This window comes from Cyprinus carpio, chromosome B8 (genome assembly GCF_018340385.1).
Source record: "Cyprinus carpio isolate SPL01 chromosome B8, ASM1834038v1, whole genome shotgun sequence".
In the NCBI taxonomy this organism is placed as follows: Eukaryota; Metazoa; Chordata; class Actinopteri; order Cypriniformes; family Cyprinidae; genus Cyprinus; species Cyprinus carpio.
The window spans coordinates 15,731,712-15,750,097 of record NC_056604.1 but is presented as its reverse complement, the minus strand read 5'-3'; the positions used below and the strand labels follow the sequence as shown (position 1 = coordinate 15,750,097).

Genomic DNA, 18,386 nt, shown 5'->3' with positions numbered 1-18,386 from the left:
AATATGGATGTAAAACCTGAGGCATTTATAGCATTTCATCAGCCTACTGGGGCTTATTTTCTAGGGGAGTCTCTTGAGATTGTTCAATTTTGGCTCCTAACTTTGGGAACAGCAATTTTATGGTGTATCATTAAAGGGATAGAACACCCAAACATGAAAATTCTGTTATTATTTATTGACCCTCACGTCATTTCAAACCTGTAGGACTTTCGTTCTTCTTCGGCACATAAAGGAAGATATTTTCATGCTGTGAAATTTATTAGGGTCCAAGTTTGCTGTTTTGAATCCCATTGCATTTTTTCCCACAGACTTTGATGGACCTTGGAAGAAAATATTGTATATTTTAAATTTAAATGCATCAATCTGGTGTTCTTTGGGGAAAAATTAAAAGCCCCGACCCCCTGTCTGAATAGAGTATAAAGTCTTTTTATTGACTTGTACCTAGACTTTAAAGTGGACTCAAACTTCTTTTTAGTTGTGATTGTGTCTCAGTCCACATCACTTTGACACTGGTGTTTTAGAAAGCCAAAGAATAAAAATAAATAAATAAATTAAACTGTAAAATAATAATAATTCTTATTATTTTATCCCCAAGACAGTAATAAATAACTATTGTAATAAAACTGCACTGTAAAATAAATATAAATGAAAAATGAATATTTAAAATGACATTATTTTGATTTCTTCTCTTGCAAGAGTTAAACCTTCAAGCTTTTATTTTGCTGTAAATTTGCAGTTTCTTTGAGAACAGTTTTATAAATGCATCTTTTTACAAATCCAGTGAATTGATCCATCCACAAAAATGTTTGAAATTATTTGAGCAATGGAGTTTAGGGTTATTTAGTGTGAACCGAGCCAGTCTGAGATGCTTGAAAACAAAAGATCATGAGCTGCTTGCATGTAAGAACACAGTGCCATGTATAGAATTTTTATTATTGGGTGAATTAATCATTTAAATGCTAATTTTGGCTACAGTTTTTATCTGCAACTGTAACCAAACACATTTGAACCGGCAAGCAGATGGCTACTAAACAGACTTTACTTTCTGCAAATTAGTGGGCTCTACATTCATAGTTTTCCACAAACATGCGTAGTCTATGAGCGAGGTGAGCCGTAAGCACTCTAGAGGTGCTGTCATGTCAGTGTGCAGACATGCGGTGTGAGTAGTCTTGACAATTGCCGCAGGCCCGGAGGCTCCAGGCAAAGACGAACTACTCTTACACGGCTCCAAGATATCAACAACTCTGGAGATTTTACCCTTCTGCTTATAAAACAACCCATCGGTCATTTCCTGGGTTTAATTAAAGCTTCATGAGTCTAGAAGTTCATTATAGGCCAGTCAACCACCATTCAAATAATGACAGGTTGTGGTCTGTGTGGTTTTGATTTCTGTGTGAGAGGTTGCAGATTCCAAGTTTGTGTGAGCTGCAATTTTTTAACAACCAATTAAAGTTATATTTGTTTGTCAGAATGTGTTTACCAGGAACATTTTATTTGTGTTCTATACAGAGTAAATCCAGGCTATTCCGGTTAATCACAGATCCAAAATGGTCCAGTATGTAATCTATATGTTGTTAAAATATTTTTTTTTTTGTTTTGTTATAATACAGATACAGATGTATAGAAGAGGATTAGGGCCAATCAATAAATAAAACCATTTTGAGATTAAAGTAATTATAATGCTGGATTGAACTCCAGAAAAAAATATCGAAATAAAATGTTGTGAATAAACTCAATAATTTTTGAGAATAGAGTCATTGGGTTTTGAGAAAAAACTTGTTACATTTTGAGAAAAAAAGTTGAGAATAAAATGTTGAGAATAAACTCTCTTGTGTGTTTGATTTGAGTAGATATTTTTTTATACATATATGTAAATTAAAAACTACATCAAGCCTTAAACCTGAAGATTTTTGTCGCAGACTTGACAAATATAAGTCAAAAAGAGCTTGACTCACCTTTTCATGATATGTTTATAATTATTATATACTTCATTATATTAATTTATTCAGTGACTTTGTTCTGGGTGGATGCAGCTGTGGTCTTCTAATTATTGACCTCTATCCTAGGCCCAACAAGACAGCTAGTCAATAGCACTGAATGGTTCGATGTGTGCGAAGAATGTGCAGCATTCGGCCAGTTCAGAAATAAGGGACCTCACCATAGTTGAAGACAGAGGAGCTCTCATGCCTCCAGGAGCTTTCAACACAGCAGTAGATCATTTATCTTACATGTTTCATCGTTGCCCGAACTCTATTATGCAAAGGAAATGAGATCGGGCTACTTCTATTTCATGGTTTGTCAGCTTGAAAAGAATAGACTAATCTCTTTCATATGCACGCAGCCTCATACATATATACAACTTGTATTTGCAGATACTGTACACTCGCACAGCAGCCTCCAGTTGCACTGGGGATAAACAACCTTTATCGTTTTGATGTCTAATTATCCATGTCAATGTTTTTGTTTAGTATCATCAGTTATTAGGGATATTGTAATGTTTATCTTATCAACAAGCTTGCTGACTCAAAATTAGGTTTTTGATTTTGTCAGCAATAATGAAAATAAGCTGAAAAGAATTGCCATGACAAAATTGTTTCAATTATTTGAATTATTATTATTTTTTTTAACATGAAGAGAACCAAAATAGCACTTTGAGTTATTAAAAATATGTTTGGAAGGGAAAAAATGAAGAGAGAATGAGATTGAGCTGTCTGAGCTGCTTAAAATAAAATTGCTAAATACCAGGAAACTAATTATATTATATTATATTATATTATATTATATTATATTATATTATATTATATTATATTATATTATATTATATTATATTATATTATATTATATATTACAGGCACGGTTCACCTGTAAGGGCAGCTATATTCACCAAAATATTCACCCAAATCATAGACCTCTATATAAACTCAATAAATAATAAACTTAGATCTTACTTCAAATCTTACTTCAAATCAGATCTTACAACAAATATTTTTCAGATTTTCTTTACAATTTTAAGTCATTAAATGCATAGGACATATTCAATTTGATTGCAAGTTTTTAAGATTTTTTTTTCAATTTTAAGTCATTAAATGCATAGGACATATTCAATTTGATTGCAAGCTTCAGCAGGCATGTACCATTTTGAGAGACTGCAATGTAAGTGATGAAAAGTGGAACTGCAGAACGCTCTAATTGAGAGCTGTTTGGGCCATTTTGAGACTTATGGTTTTATTTTATGGTTAGGTGCCACTACCATTCTGTTCTATAATATTATCACATATTTCACATATTCTATTTATATATCACATTGCTTACAGTGCTTATAGAATAAATTAATATAGTTATTAAAATGTGATTAATTTTGTATGTATTTTGTGACGATTTTTCGAAAAATTGTGCGTGTATACTTTTAAAAGTATACTTGTTTACCAAGGGAACGACAATATCAGTGAAGCGCTTAATGAAATATAAAATGTAATTATAACTTGTTAGAAGAAAATTTGATTCTGTAAAGCATTACGGAATCATGAAGTGCTTTTCTGAAGACTATATTTTTTATTTCATATGCATTTGGTAAAAATTTGATATGTTGCAATTTTTGCCATTTTGCAGATCTGTCTTGAACACATTTTAAGCCATTTTTAAAACGTGTGAAAATAACATGTCGAATATTGACTGAACTGATAGGACGTTTTCTTCAAAGCACAAAAACTATAGCTAAAACAAAAAACTGTGGAAAATGCACGACGCATGGATCTGTGTTTGCGTGGGAAATCTTGTGGGGGAATTACTGCTGAAGCTGTGTCTTCTGCGATTGCTTGTGGAGACTAATAGCTATTATTCAGCAGCTTCTCCATTCAGACGAGCAGAAGAAAGCAGGATTAGACGTTCATATCCATAACAGAGGCAAGCTGAGCAGACTGATAACAGTGATGCGGGCAGAACCTTTGGGTGAGCAGACCCATGTTGATCGACTGCTCTGGTTGGCCAGGTAGCACATGGACCCGTCCGAAATCCGCAGGCAGGCGTCTACCTCATTAAAGAGTTACTGTCACAGAATCCCATCTCCGCACTCATAATTCTCTCATATCTACTGGGTGGGCGCTCTGTACTCTGGCAGGGAGCGGAGTGTTTTATTTTCAGCCAGTGTTTGATGTTTTATGCTGCAGATGCCTCTGAGAGAGAAGGCAGCCCTGCTTATCTCTGCTTTTATTCCTCTGTAGAATATGTAAGCCCTCCTAAACCCATTTCAATAAAGATGTATTTAATTCGGTAACGGTCGATGATTTTTTATTTTTTTTTCTAGTTGACGTATTGTTTCTGTTAGTTACATGCTTTACAACCTGTCATTTAGCAATGAAAGTGCTTAGAAAATAGCAGGTTTTGTGTGTCTAATTTGGTGCCTAAATAGGAGCATAAATGAAGTGCAAACTGTGCCACCTGTGTGGCGTTGCTCTTACAGTCTTCTACGAGTACAGCTGTAGCCCCCTAGAGACTTATGGGATGTTCACACTGACAGTTTCTGTATCCAAAATCACACAGTTTCATCTAACATGCTTTCATTCATCTAACAAGAATTATTTGGTTACACTTTATTTTAATAAGGTGTCCTTGTTTCCCTGTTACAGTGTAATTATTAAATTATGTACTGAGCAATATTAGCTCACAGCATGTACTTATTATAGGGTTAGGGTTTGGTTTGAAAGAAAACAGTGCATCCGTGTGTCGCGGCGGATACTGAAGAGCGTACGCTGCCTGCGTTCGGCTCATATTCTCATATTCATATTATTTAGCATAATTACAGGAAACTAACCTACCTGAGTCAGTACTTCCACCTATGTCAACCTTTTCATATTACGTATTGTGCATTGCATACTGGTATTTCTTTAGTATGTACAACAACAAAGCTATCAATATTGACTTTCCAGCATTTCGATTAACATGAACGACAGCGACCATTGGTGATGCAACAAAGCAGCTGCCAGCTGTAAACCGATTTTAAATGAAAGAAATATCCAAAGATGAATCAAACCAAAATGTCTTTGTTGTCTGCTTGAGTCTTTGTCAGTTAACTACTTAATAAATGCATTGCTCTAGGCCCTTGGCTATTACTCAGAAAATTGCTTGATCATTAAGTTTGATGTGTTGGGGAAATTTCATCATCTCCTGCTATAGCTCTTATAACCCTGTTTGTGGAGCGCAGCATGCTGTCCCATCAGCCTGTGTAATACATCATTGTGAGAGGGTGGCGGGGTCTGTCATTAGCCACCTGCTTGAGTCATACTCTTTATGCGATCCTTGCTAACACCCTCAGGCTCCTCCGTTATCCCATACCGGCACGACCTTTTAATGATGTTAATTTTGTTTTGGTTACAGGCTAACTCTCAAGATTTATATGTTGAGGAAACTTGAGTAGGCTTAGAGGTCTCTTGTCAACATGTACCACACTGATTTAAGGTGAAATTAATGGCTGTCCTTTAAAAGATTCCATTGGAGGTGAAGCGTGTAAAATAGTTTCTCCTAGCCCAGTTTAGTGTGCAGAGAAAACTATAAGTAAGCCACCTGTACACAGACTTCCTGAAGTGGGCCGCAGGGTACTCTGGTCAAGACAGGGGTAGGCTACCACCTGAGTTTGGGGTGGAACTACATGTTTGACTGAACATTGACAGATGAGGATGGGGCGAAAGTGATGGTACAGTAGGGGTCTTGGGGAATCGTGTATACTACCGTTCAAAAATGTTGGTAATATTGGGGGGGGGGGTTTAAGGCTGCATTTATTTAATTAATTAAAATGCAAATACAATAAAAACATTAACATTTTGAAATTGTGTAATTATGTTTAAAAATAACTTCTCTCCATTTTAATATATTTAATAAATGTAATTTGTATGTGAGGACAAAGCTGAAGTTTCAGCGGGCATTACTTCAGTCTTTAGTGTCACATAATCCTCCAGAAATCATTCTAATATGTTGATTCAATCAAGTTAAAAAGAAAATTAAAGAAAAGATTTCAAGAGAAATCTTTTGTAATATTTAGTGTTGCCAAATGATTAATCGCGATTATTCGCATCCAAAATAAACGTTTTTATTTGCATAATATATGTGTGTATATTTATTATGTATATATAAATACACATACATACAGTATATATTTACAATGTTTTTACATGTCTATATTTATATTAATTTTCTTTATATAATAAAGAAATATATTTATTATAAAATAACATATATTTTCAAATATATACTGTACATGCGTGTGTGTATGTGTATATTAATCGCGAATAATCATTTGACAGCACTAGTAATTTTGTAATTGTCTCACTTTCACTATTGATTAATTCAGTCAAGTTATTGCTGAATGAAAGAATTTAACGAATTCCTTAAAAGAAAGGAAAAATTAGTGTATGCAAACATTTGGGTCCCTACAGTTATAGAAACCCAGGGAACTTTTAAACTGAGTTCCAGTTATAGAAAACTCATGGAAATGTTTATAATGCAGAAAAATGATTTTAGTCAGCTTTCACATATTTCATCAGCTATTTAATAAAAATAAAAAAGTAATAACTAGTAATATAAACTAATTAAAATGGCTGGCGTCAATCCAAATGTCAAGGAACAATCATGAAAAAGTTAATTAATATTAATGTTCTTTGACATAAAATTATTTTAGAAATCCAGTAATGATGAATCAAGAAGAAAAAAAAAAGTCTCAGAAATGCTTTTGTTCAGAAGGTCTGGAATCTCTGAATCATTAATTTGGTGTCACTAGTGGTGTGGAAGCGACACACTTCAGCATTAAAATTTCATACTTCACAGCGCAGATCATACTTTATTAATTTTTGTATAATAATGCATTTTTTTTCTGTTTCAGGTTTGCATCGAAACAACTTTAAAGCTAGATATCCTTTTCTCTGAGTGATGCTAAGCCCACCGTAGTTTACAGACTTAACACCAGGCTGGTCATTTGTCAGCTTTAATTGGATGCATTTAAGCACTCTTGTAATTAGTTTGCCTATTAACCTGTAGCCATTCAACAACTCCCACTTGTTTGGATGGCGTCGTATGATTACTTTAATCACTCTCATCCTCATTCATCTGCATGTCAGATAATCATGTGTATTTAAGAGGTCATTGCTTCTCACCTGCAGTCATTACACTTAACTCAACCTTACCCATGGATGACTTCGAGTTCAGAACTGAGCAGTCTTACTGGTAAGATTGGTTGCTTTGAACATTTGACATCATTGCATTTAATCTGTTGAGTTAAAGGTCTACATTAGCAACTCTTTTATTTCTTTTCAGTACTTGGAGTCGATATTCACCCTGTTGTTCCAGCTGTTACAACAGGTCAACGAATGTGACACGAAAATGCCAGTTCTCCACATTATTTCCTGCGTCATCGATAGAGTCAGCATCCAGGTGAGCTTCAACCCTTCCGAGAGGTCACATGAAGTCATCCAAATGCACAGGGTTCAATCTTGACTCTAAAATCAGTTGCTTTTCTAGATATTCCTCAGGACACTATTTGTTGTTTTTGCACACTGAAAGAAACATATTGTTGTCATATCATTACCAGACCATGCTGACTGAGGACAAGGCCATGACCTGCTTTGAAAATAACCTTTAGCTATTGTGTGAGCCTTGACTCTGAGTCTTTTGATGAATGACATTTTATTTTAGTCAAGTTAGAATGCAAAGCTTGTGATTTAAGCTTTGTTCAGTCAAACATGCATAAATTACAGGCGGTCATACTGTGTGTATGTTGGAAGTAACCTTCCAAGTCAATTTTGCGCAGCACAGGAAATATTTAATGCCCTATCGAATGATTTAGTGTTCCTCTGTATTGCCACGTAGGAGCATATTTTCACCTTAAAGATTAGTCAAAAGACCAGTATTAAATATGAAAGTGGTTTCATGCAGCACGTCCATCCATTTTTTTTTGGTTCATGCAAATGTGCCGAAACACCTTAGGAGGAAATTTATTTTCGTTTTCCATCATCATGAGCTCAGAAATATCTTTTGACATTTCAGTTTTTTACCTTTTTCGCTACTTGTAAAATAATGGCTTTTTCTGCCATACTCTCCTTGATCTTTTACTGCTTTGTCATAAGTTCCTCTTGCCAGAGCTTAGCTCTTTTCACCTTTTGTTAAAGCTTATGTCACTCATGGTATGAAATCTCAACTGGCTGTCCCATTTTAAAAGGTGTGGAATGTCTATTAAAATCTTTGGGAGATGTAATCTCTCTTAGTTTGCTCACATATTTACAGTTCTCGCTCAGTTAAAAAAAAAATGTATCATGAGGAATCATACTGTTCTTGATCTTTTGGAATAAGAGGTCTGTGTACTGTGAAAGCATACTGTTACTTTCAGAACTCGTCATTTCCTCCCAAGTTTAAAAAGACAATTTTTTGAAACTAAGCTGCAAAAATGTGTCATTCTGAATGTTTAACTTTTAACTAAAACATTGGCACATGATCATTCACTTTAATGATGCCTATGAGCTAAAATCATGCCTATTGTATGATCATGTCTGTTGTATAATCAGAAATCACAGAATGTTGAGAAGATACTGTTAGAAGAACAAACAATATAAGAGTTAAATATGAAAGTTTGTCAGACTTCCTGTCTTTGTGTAGCATCTGAAGCTCTGCATTCTCTTTTGAAGGATCCTAGCATTAGGGATGTGCAGCATTTTAAAGAAAAAGAGAAAGAGATTCTTGTGAATATGATTACTTGTATTTTTGTTACTTCATTTTTTAACTTTCACTTTGTGAATATGATCCCTTATAATTTCAGTCTTACATTGAGGAAATGTGTTATATAAATCACAATTACAAGAAACAATATCAATTTAAATCTGTTGAAGCTGTTTCAACCTAGAGTTAAAAAATAGTCAATTACATCTTTATTCTTCCCAATTGCAATATCTGAAGTTTTAATTGTGAGAAATAAAGTTGCAATTCAATTTTGATTGTTTATTCAGCACATTTATTTTCCTCATTTCACATGGGATGTTGTTTTGTCTTAAAGGCACAGCAGTAAATAAATAATAATATTAATAATAATAATAATTAATAATAAAAACATCTATGGTAAGTCCTTTGTGAAAATCCTAGTTTTGTCACATGTAGTGCAGGTAGGGCTTAAAATTATATTTAAAGGTTCAAATTGGCAGTGTAATCCGATTAATTTACAAAATATTTTTCAGTAAATTTAAGCATGTTTCTTTTTTTAAAGATATGCAAATACTGTCATCAGTGGTTGGTGCACAGTGACAGACTGTTTGTGGTGTATTTAAACTGTTTTTCCTTTGAGCAGAAGAAAATGCTGATAAAGCACCAAAATGCTAGGAGCTTGACAGCAAAAAAACACAATGTTTACTAAATGTTTACTAAACTACTGCATTCAGTTGCAATGAGAAAGTGTTAAGTATGTTAGAAATTTACATGTGAAGTATCATTAAGAAGTCAACACTGGAAGCTCTGAGTTTTACATTTGTACGTAAATAAGATGTATTTTGATGAAATTGTTCTGAATTTCATTTTTTCTCTGCTGGAGAAACATTCCAACAGTAAAGGATGCTAATAAGAAAAATAGCCATTGTTGCTGATATGGTATTAAAACATAAATAAATAAATCAGTTGTTTTGTAGTAATTTGATGTTGTTGTCAATACTATAACTTGGTCATAACGTGACATTTTTCAGAGAAGTTCAATGAAAAATAGGGTTAAAAATATAGTGATGATAGTGATATTGATGATGACAATAAGTTTTTATTACTATTATTTTTATTTTTGTTACTATTTTTATCAATCTTTAAGTAAATTTTATTAATCTGAAACATTCAAGTTCAAACAAACATTTATTTTGTGTGTGTTCCTTTGCAATTGAGATCAGTGCTAGACTTTTTTTTTTTTCTCTCTCTTCTAGATTCAACTGTACGTGGGCTGCTACGTTCAGTACCTTCCTCTTCTTTGGAAGCAGTCTGAAGAACACAACATGCTCTGCTTTGCCATCCTCACTACCTTCATCCATCTCGTACAGGTACGGCATACCCGCGGGGCCAAGAATGAAACCAATAACGAGCCTTTGAAATGGTCAAGTTGGGTGTTTAGCATTGTGTCTGTGTTTCAAGTGCTCACTTCACCGATGGGGGCCTTATTTTCACCGTCGTCATCTGTGAATATGAACAAATGCAGTTCAGCCCTGCTGAGCACTTCTCAGGTTTTCTGATACTTGCAGAAGACCTTTATTTTTGTATGATACACTTCATCTCTTCCTGCTGTGAGAGTATGAACACACATGCGGACAGGGGCTTGTTATTGATGGGTATATTTGAAAATTACCACAGTGCTTCTCCATCTTCCTCCACATGGGATCCTGCAAGCTGCTCATTTCATCCTGTCTTTTTTTCCTTTTCTTTTTTTTTTGCTCCATGAGTCAGGAGCAGTTTCTGTGTCACTCCGCCCCCTGAGGAGATGAGTGACACTCACATTTAAACCATCCGAAGGCTACATTAGCTGGATATCTTGAGCTTGGTTTAACTGAGAACTACACTGAGCAACACTTTGCTGATGCAGGAACAACCCTTTTCACACTTTATATATATGTGTGTGTGCGTGTGTGTCTCAAATTGACAACGTGTGTAATGGGGTGTGTACATAAATAAATTGCTCTCTGTTAATGTTAATTAATGCATTAACAAATGAGACTTTAAAATTTGTTCCTTTGTAATGTGTTACCAAAAAATTTGAATAAAATAAAATAATTCCTAAATAATGTAAACAAGTCATTGGACAACATTGCTTACTACATAAAAATATAAATAAAAACTTAGGCTATATAAAAAATGCATGCCATGGATGAAACAATGGAATAGCTGGATAAGGAAATTATTTTAATCAAATATGTAATAACTCAATCTGGCACTCTAGAGTTGCGAGCTGTTTGAGAGGCGGCTGTGTACGCTTTTGGCGCAGAGTGCATTGAAGACTAGCTCTCAGAGAGTGCTCGAGTACTTTATGGGTTAAAATAACTTGAATGTTTAAACTGTCATGATTTAAATTGACATGAAAGTGGCAATTTCAACTGTCCAAATGTGCGCTAGTCAGAGTAAACTCAACGTGGACATTATGGATGTTTGGTCATTTGTGCATTTTGAGAGAGTGAAAGAAGCGGTACTCAATCCCATTCACTCACACTGTGTGTGAAATTCCATCTCACAAAGTTTTAAAATAACTGATCTGCTCTGATGATCTGTTTGGATTCAACCTACAGTACATGCTGTAGTGCAAAAATGTTTGCGGGAATTTCCCGCTTTATAATTGTGAAACCTGCGGGAATGTGTAGAATTATGCACACTGCACCCAATCCCGCAGCAAATTTCAGGCCCTGATTATACACTTAACAAAATTATAAACGCAACACTTTTGTTTTTGCCCCGATTTTTCATGAGCTGAACTCAAAGATCTAAAACTTTTTCGATGTACACAAAAGGCCTATTTCTCTCAGATATTGTTCATAAATCTGTTTAAATCTGTGTTAGTGAGCACTTCTCATTTGCCGAGATAATCCATACACCTCACAGGTGTGGCATATCAAGATGCCGATTAGACAGCATGATTATTGCACAGGTGTGCCTTAGGCTGGCCACAATAAAAGCCCACTCTAAAATGTGCAGTTTTATCACACAGCATAATGCCACAGACTGCAGGAATGTCCATCAGAGCTTTTGCCCATGAATTGAATGTTCATTTCTCTACCATAAGCCGTCTCCAAAGGTGTTTCAGAGAATTTGGCAGTACATCCATCTGGCCTCACAACCGCAAACCACTTACTGTATAACCACAACAGCCCAGGACCTCCACATCTAGCATCTTCACCTCCAAGATCGTCTGAGACCAGCCACCCAGATAGCTGCTGAAACAATCGGTTTGCATAACCAAAGAATTTCTGCACAAACTGTCAGAAACAGTCTCAGGGAAGCTCATCTGCATGCTCGTTGTCCTCATCGGGATCTTGACCTGACTGCAGCTCATTGTTGTAACTGACTTGAGTGGGCAAATGCTCACATTCAATGCCGTCTGGCACTTTGGAGAGGGTGTTCTCTTCACGGTTGAATCCCAGTTTCACTGTACAGGGCAGACAGCATGTATGGCATCATGCGGGTGAGCGGTTTGCTGATGTCAATGTTGTGGATCGAGTGGCCCATGGTGGCGGTGGGGTTATGGTATGGTCAGGCATATGTTATGGACAACGAACACAGATGCATTTTATTGATGGCATTTTGAATGCACAGAGATACCGTGACAAGATCCTGAGGCCCATTGTTGTGCCACTCATCCACGACCATCACCTCATGTTGCAGCATGATAATGCACGGCAAGGATCTGTACACAATTCCTGGAAGCTGAAAACATCCCAGTTCTTGCATGGCCAGCAAACTCACCGGACACGTCACCCATTGAGCATGTTTGGGATGCTCTGGATCGGCATATATGACAGCGTGTTCCAGTTCCTGCCAATATCCAGCAACTTCGCACAAGCCATTGAAAAGGAGTGGACCAGCATTCCACAGGCCACAATCAACAACCTGATCAACTCTATGCAAAGGAGATGTGTTGCACTGTGTGAGGCAAATGGTGGTCACACCAGATACTGACTGGTTTTCGGACCCCCCCAGACCCCCCAATTAGAGGGTGACACGGGAGTGGATTTTCAAATCTCTCCCGTCCCACTCCTGCAAAAAAAAATCCTGTCCCATCCCAATCCCATGAAAAAACTGGGGGAAAATCCCATTCCGTCCCAATCCCGGAAGAATGACTTCTGTTCACTCCCACTCCTGTGATGTATTTTTCTGGCCGGAATCAGTACAGTATCAGTACAGTAAAGAAAATACAGTACAGGTCACATCATGCCCACTTTAGTTGAATAAAAATCCAAAATGTAGTTTTTGGTTATTTTATTGAACTGAAACCCATCTTAAACAATGCACATTGTGCATTGCACACACATTACATTTCATGTAAATCATCTATGCTAACACACACGTTTTCTATTTTATTTATACATATTTTTTTTTTTCATTTGAAAGTAGACATTTCACTCTCTATAGATTTATTTTTCATACACAGAGTTTCGAAGTTTCTCGCTCAAGTTCACATGACCGAGTCTGCAGAAAGCACTTCATTTGATTTAATTATTTTACAGAAGCACAACATTTAGTTGTTATTCTGAGTGCACACAAAGAAACGTAGAGTCTTTACGGATTCGAAAGATTTATTACTTTTATCTGTATAACCAAAAATTACGTTTTTTTAAAAAATTAAGTATTTTAAGAGCAAGCGAGAGCACCGGTGCCTCTATCTGTCCTGCTGTGAGCGTGCTACTGTTCAGTTTCCACACACACTTCAATAGCGCACATTTCTGTAGGTTAACATTAGATTGAGCGGCCATGTAAAGTTGTTACATACTACATCTTTTAGATAAAAAGCTATATTTGAGGTCGATGAATGATAGGTGGGCTTTTGGATGTCCTGCCCGATGTAGGCTACTGTTTACCACATAGACCAGCCATTAACACTCTGTCTGTCACGTGTACGTATTTCGCGTGGCAAACAAGTGGTTAGCTTAAAGAGACAGGGCAAGTAGGATTGGGTTAGAAATTAAAATATAGGCCTACAGTTGATAGTTTATTTATTTAAAAGGTAGGCTATATTTGTGTATAAAGTTGGGGATCAAAGTGTTATTACGATTCCCGGTCCCGCCCACTCCCGCTGACATTTTTTTTTCTGTCCTGTCCCAATCCTGTGATTAATAGTGATTTTGTTTCCAATCCTGCAGGATTCAAGAAAAATGTCAGCCTCTACCCCCAATACAGTAAAACTGCACGTTTTAGAGTGGCCTTTTATTGTGGTCAGCCTAAGGCATACCCGTGAAATAATCACGCTGTCTAATCAGCATCTTGATATGCCAATATGGATTATCTCGGCAAAGGAGAAGTGCTCACTAACACAGATTTAGACAGATTTGTGAACAATATTTAAGAGAAGCCATTTGTGTACATAGAAAAAAATCTTACGCAATCAGAATCAAGGACCGGAACTATCCGTTTCATAAACTGTTAATTTTGTCAACTAATTTGTTTTCAGTATTAAAGAATAGCAGAGTCCACACCACAACTATAATGATGAAGACAAAGAAAAACAATATCTTTGGAATCACTTTCAAAACGATTTTTTTCCAGCTGATGAATGATAAAAAATTGACAGCCAATCAGAATCCATCCTGCTGTAACGAGCTCGAGAATTTAAAGTGGCAGACGAAAGTTTGATTAGGATTTTTTTAAGGTTTATTTATGTTGTGTGGATGCTAATATTGTTATCTTTATAGTTATCTTTATAGTTATCGTTCTTGGTGTGAACGGGCCTTTAGATCTTTGAGTTCAGCTCATGAAAAATGCGGGCAAAAACAAAAGTGTTGCATTTATAATTTTGTTCAGTGTAGTTACGAAGACCAAATGTGTAACTCACATTTTTTGTAACTCGTACTTTTTGTAACAACATGCTGAAAACATTTTTTACATTAGTGCTGTCATTATAAAGTTATGTATATGACAATTCTAGTCATAGTTATTAATGTTCTGCATTTCTGTTTTGAGTTGGGCGTGCTAAAGATCAGTACAATGTAGCACTTTGATAGCAGGTTTTTAATCAATGGGATTTAACTCATCAGATTTATTTTCCCGAAGGATACACTTCATAATCTATACTAGTACACAACCTTTTAATTATGACTTATATCGGCAACAAAATGCCTCGAAGTGAACGTGTCTCATTTTGCTAGTACAGCTCACATATCAAGCTCCCTTGCCCCAATTAATTTTTGTATGTTTTAAATGTCTTGAGCAGCCTGGAATTACCATTTCCGTTAACTTTTCTATGTACAAATGGTCAGTTATACTTGTGTGGATCAGAGTTAATGTTCATTTTTAAGTTCATTTAATAAAGATTCCTTTAAGGAGAGTTATGAGTAGTCATCAGCTTGAATGAGCTGTTCTTTGTCTTTGAAAGTGCTCTGTGCTTCAGTAATCACATCTTGCATATTAACATTTTTCGCTCGCATTAAAAACACTTCATTACAGCGTCTTCAGTTCTTGCAAAGCACAGGCACATGAGTCAGTCTGAAAGATCGCCCAAGGCTTGGCCGAAATTTGCATACTTCCTAAGATCCGCCACTTGTGCCAGCTTAGTTGACCAGCTCTCATTATTTTTTATTTATTTATTTAGTTGTGCTCAAGTCCTTAGATTTGCATATTAAAATGCCAGCAGTCCTTCAGGAAACCATCTATTGTGTGCATATCTTACCACCCGCCATCAACAGTTTGCTATTAACCTTGCATTTGTTTGTGTTTTCTGTGGCCTCCTCTGCCAGCCATATGGTATCACAGCTGCTGCTCTCCAGCCTGGCAAAGAATGCTGAAGAGACAATATTACCAGTGAACATTCAAAGTCAATCATCCCTAAATGGCCCTATCATGGGTCCATCCCCAAAAGCATATTTTTGGCAGATGCTTCGAAATGGATGCTCTCTTTACTGCACATTCGGATATGATTTGTTGACCTGCAGAAGCCAAATTGCCTTGGCAAATGCCGTGCCTTGCAAAATTGGCCATTTTTATGGATCAAGGTGTTGTTTAGGAAATTTATTATTTAAATTTTTTTTGTAAACTAGAAACTTTTATGAGCCAGGTGGAATTGTTGTTTGGTAAACAAGATGGTGGATAACTACTACTTTGTGGTTGTACTCTATACATCAGGGCTGCACGATTGATCAAAATTAAAACGCAGTCGTGATTAAGCAAAAACTGCATGCGTATCTTTCAGTGAAGCATGGTTCTGTGATCAGTAGTAAATCTCCATACAAAGGCCATTCAATGAAAGATACGCATGACAATCACATTCGATTAATCGTGCAGCCCTACATCAGGCATAGCCAACCACCTTGCTCCTGGAGAGCTACAGCATGCCTATATGTAGAATTCAGTTCTTGCTCCCTGTCTGTCTGTCAGCGTTTCCTTGTGTGTATTGTATTTAGTTTTTTTAGATTTTTTGGATTTTAAGGGTCTTAAATGGTACAAGTAAAAGTCTTAATTATGATTTCAAGAGGTCTTACATTTATGGACAGATAGCCATATGAATACATATGGCTGATTGTGACGATTAAACTTCAAAAGGCTATGATTTCATTAAATAAACATGAACGCAAGTTTCAAAGTCAGGGGCTGTGCTGCTCTGTGTACTGCCATTAATGGAGAAACCGCTACATTTCTGCCATTCTGAACGCGCCACCTGCTGGTAGAGAATGAATTTGCATTCTGCTTCTGCTGGTTTGCGGAAATCAACATATGTTTTTATGCTGCAAACACGCAGTTGCAAATGTGAGCTGGTGGACTGACAAAAAGGTAATACATTGTAAAAATGTAAATAATTAAGACACTAAGATGTAGGGGTGACCCCGAATAGTTGGCGATTCGATGCTTTGAGAGGAGCACGATTCGACTACCAGTCTCACAGTCGAATATTCGCGGGATGTTATGATCATGCCATTTTGATTGATCGGTAATTATCTCTTCAGCGTGCAGCACAAACAGGTCAAACATCAATGCAGAATATTAATAGCTGGGACTGGGACTGTCATATACATAGCATTGTAATGAGAACACTATTATAATAAAACGCAGCAAATTTTTAGAGCTTCTGCACGCTGTGACATATGATTCGACTATCAGTTGAATAACAGCATACAGCAATATTTGAAAATTCCAATTCGACTATGAAAATCCTTAGTCGAGGACACCCCTACTAAGATTTATTTATATGTTATTATTATTTATATAAAGTTAATATAACTGATTGATAACAATTGTTTAGATCAATATAATAATTGATACTTTGGACTCATCTTCAAATTCTCATTACTGAGGTAAAAATGTATTTTCATTTCTCTAGATCACAAAAATTGTATTACCATGGTGTGGAAAAAAATATTTAATAATATTAAAATAATAATAGAATAATATTTTAGTATTTGTGAAATACTTAATACACCATGTTGGTGTTTGTTGTGCTACCCTTTTAATAATAAATGCTGATTTTCCAGACATGATGTCCAGACAGGTGTCCAGATTTTCATTTTGCGTGATTTTGGACCAAAACTCCAGCTTTTATAGTTTGGTGCTACTACAAACTAGATAGTACAACATCCGGAGGCATGACAAAAGTACATTGTTGCACTCAACTTTCAAACTACCATTGCTCAATACCTTGTCATCTGTGATTATAGTGTGTGTCCTTGGATTTTTTTTGTTGCTTTTCATCACTGGCCCATTGACAGTTACAAAGCTTCACCTGGATCCTTCGGATACTGCATTGCTACCCTCTCTGAGCCCCCAGAGCTCTCCACCTGTGACAGCTCAGAATCAGCAGACTGTCGAAGGCAGTCATGCCCTGAACTTAAGAGCCCTTTGCGGTGGTCTTTGTGATGAACCCTCATCAGTCAGAGGCTGAGTGGACGTATCTCACTCAGGGGAGAGCAAGGCTGCTCTCAAGACTGGGCCCTTGAATGAACCCAGAAAACACATGGCCGCTGGTGTGTTCTTGAGATTCCCGTACTAGAGAGCATGGAAAGCTGACACAATATTGCACATGCTGCTATTCAGTCAGAAAATGATGTTTCTTGTGATTGACTGTAAGATGGATTGAAACTCATTTTGGCAGCATTCCCTTGACAACCTGTTATCACATTTTTATCTGAATAGAAATATTTTTTGCCTGTATCTTCATCGCACAACCTGTTGTTTTGTAAGGACTGTATAATACAGCTAATGTTCAGGGATTTTAAAACACTTGTAGGAGAAGCCCAAGCTTGTTAGATTTTATTCTGAAAAGTTGAGTGATTAGTTCTCCCTTATCCTGGTATGATGGGTCGAAATGTTTTTGTGTTATTCAGGGCCTTATGCCTTTTGTACTATTCCAGTCAAAAGTATTTGCATACCTGACTGGCTTAATAGGCTTAAAGGTTCACGCTTTAATGGTTGAAATGGGTTTTGTAGACAAATATGGATTGTGGCGTCATGAATATCTTTTCAGAACTGTTTTTTTTTTTTTAAATTAATAGTCTCAATAAGCTTCCCAAGTTTAAGAAAAATAAAACGCTGTTAATTTTATTTGTATATGTGTATTTGTAATGTGTATATTAGATAAATGATAAAATAATGATTTTCTTTTTTTTTTTGGGCCTAAATTTTTGTCATTCCTTTTTATTTTATATTTTTTTTAACCTTGTAAGTTTTTGTTTTTAAAATAGGGAAATTAGTTTGGCTGC

At 36.0% G+C, this 18,386-nt stretch overlaps 1 pseudogene; it reads left to right on the top strand.

The window, feature by feature from the left end:
- The window catches only part of LOC109086636, a 140,184-nt pseudogene that overhangs the window by 62,087 nt on the left and 59,711 nt on the right, over positions 1-18,386 (top strand).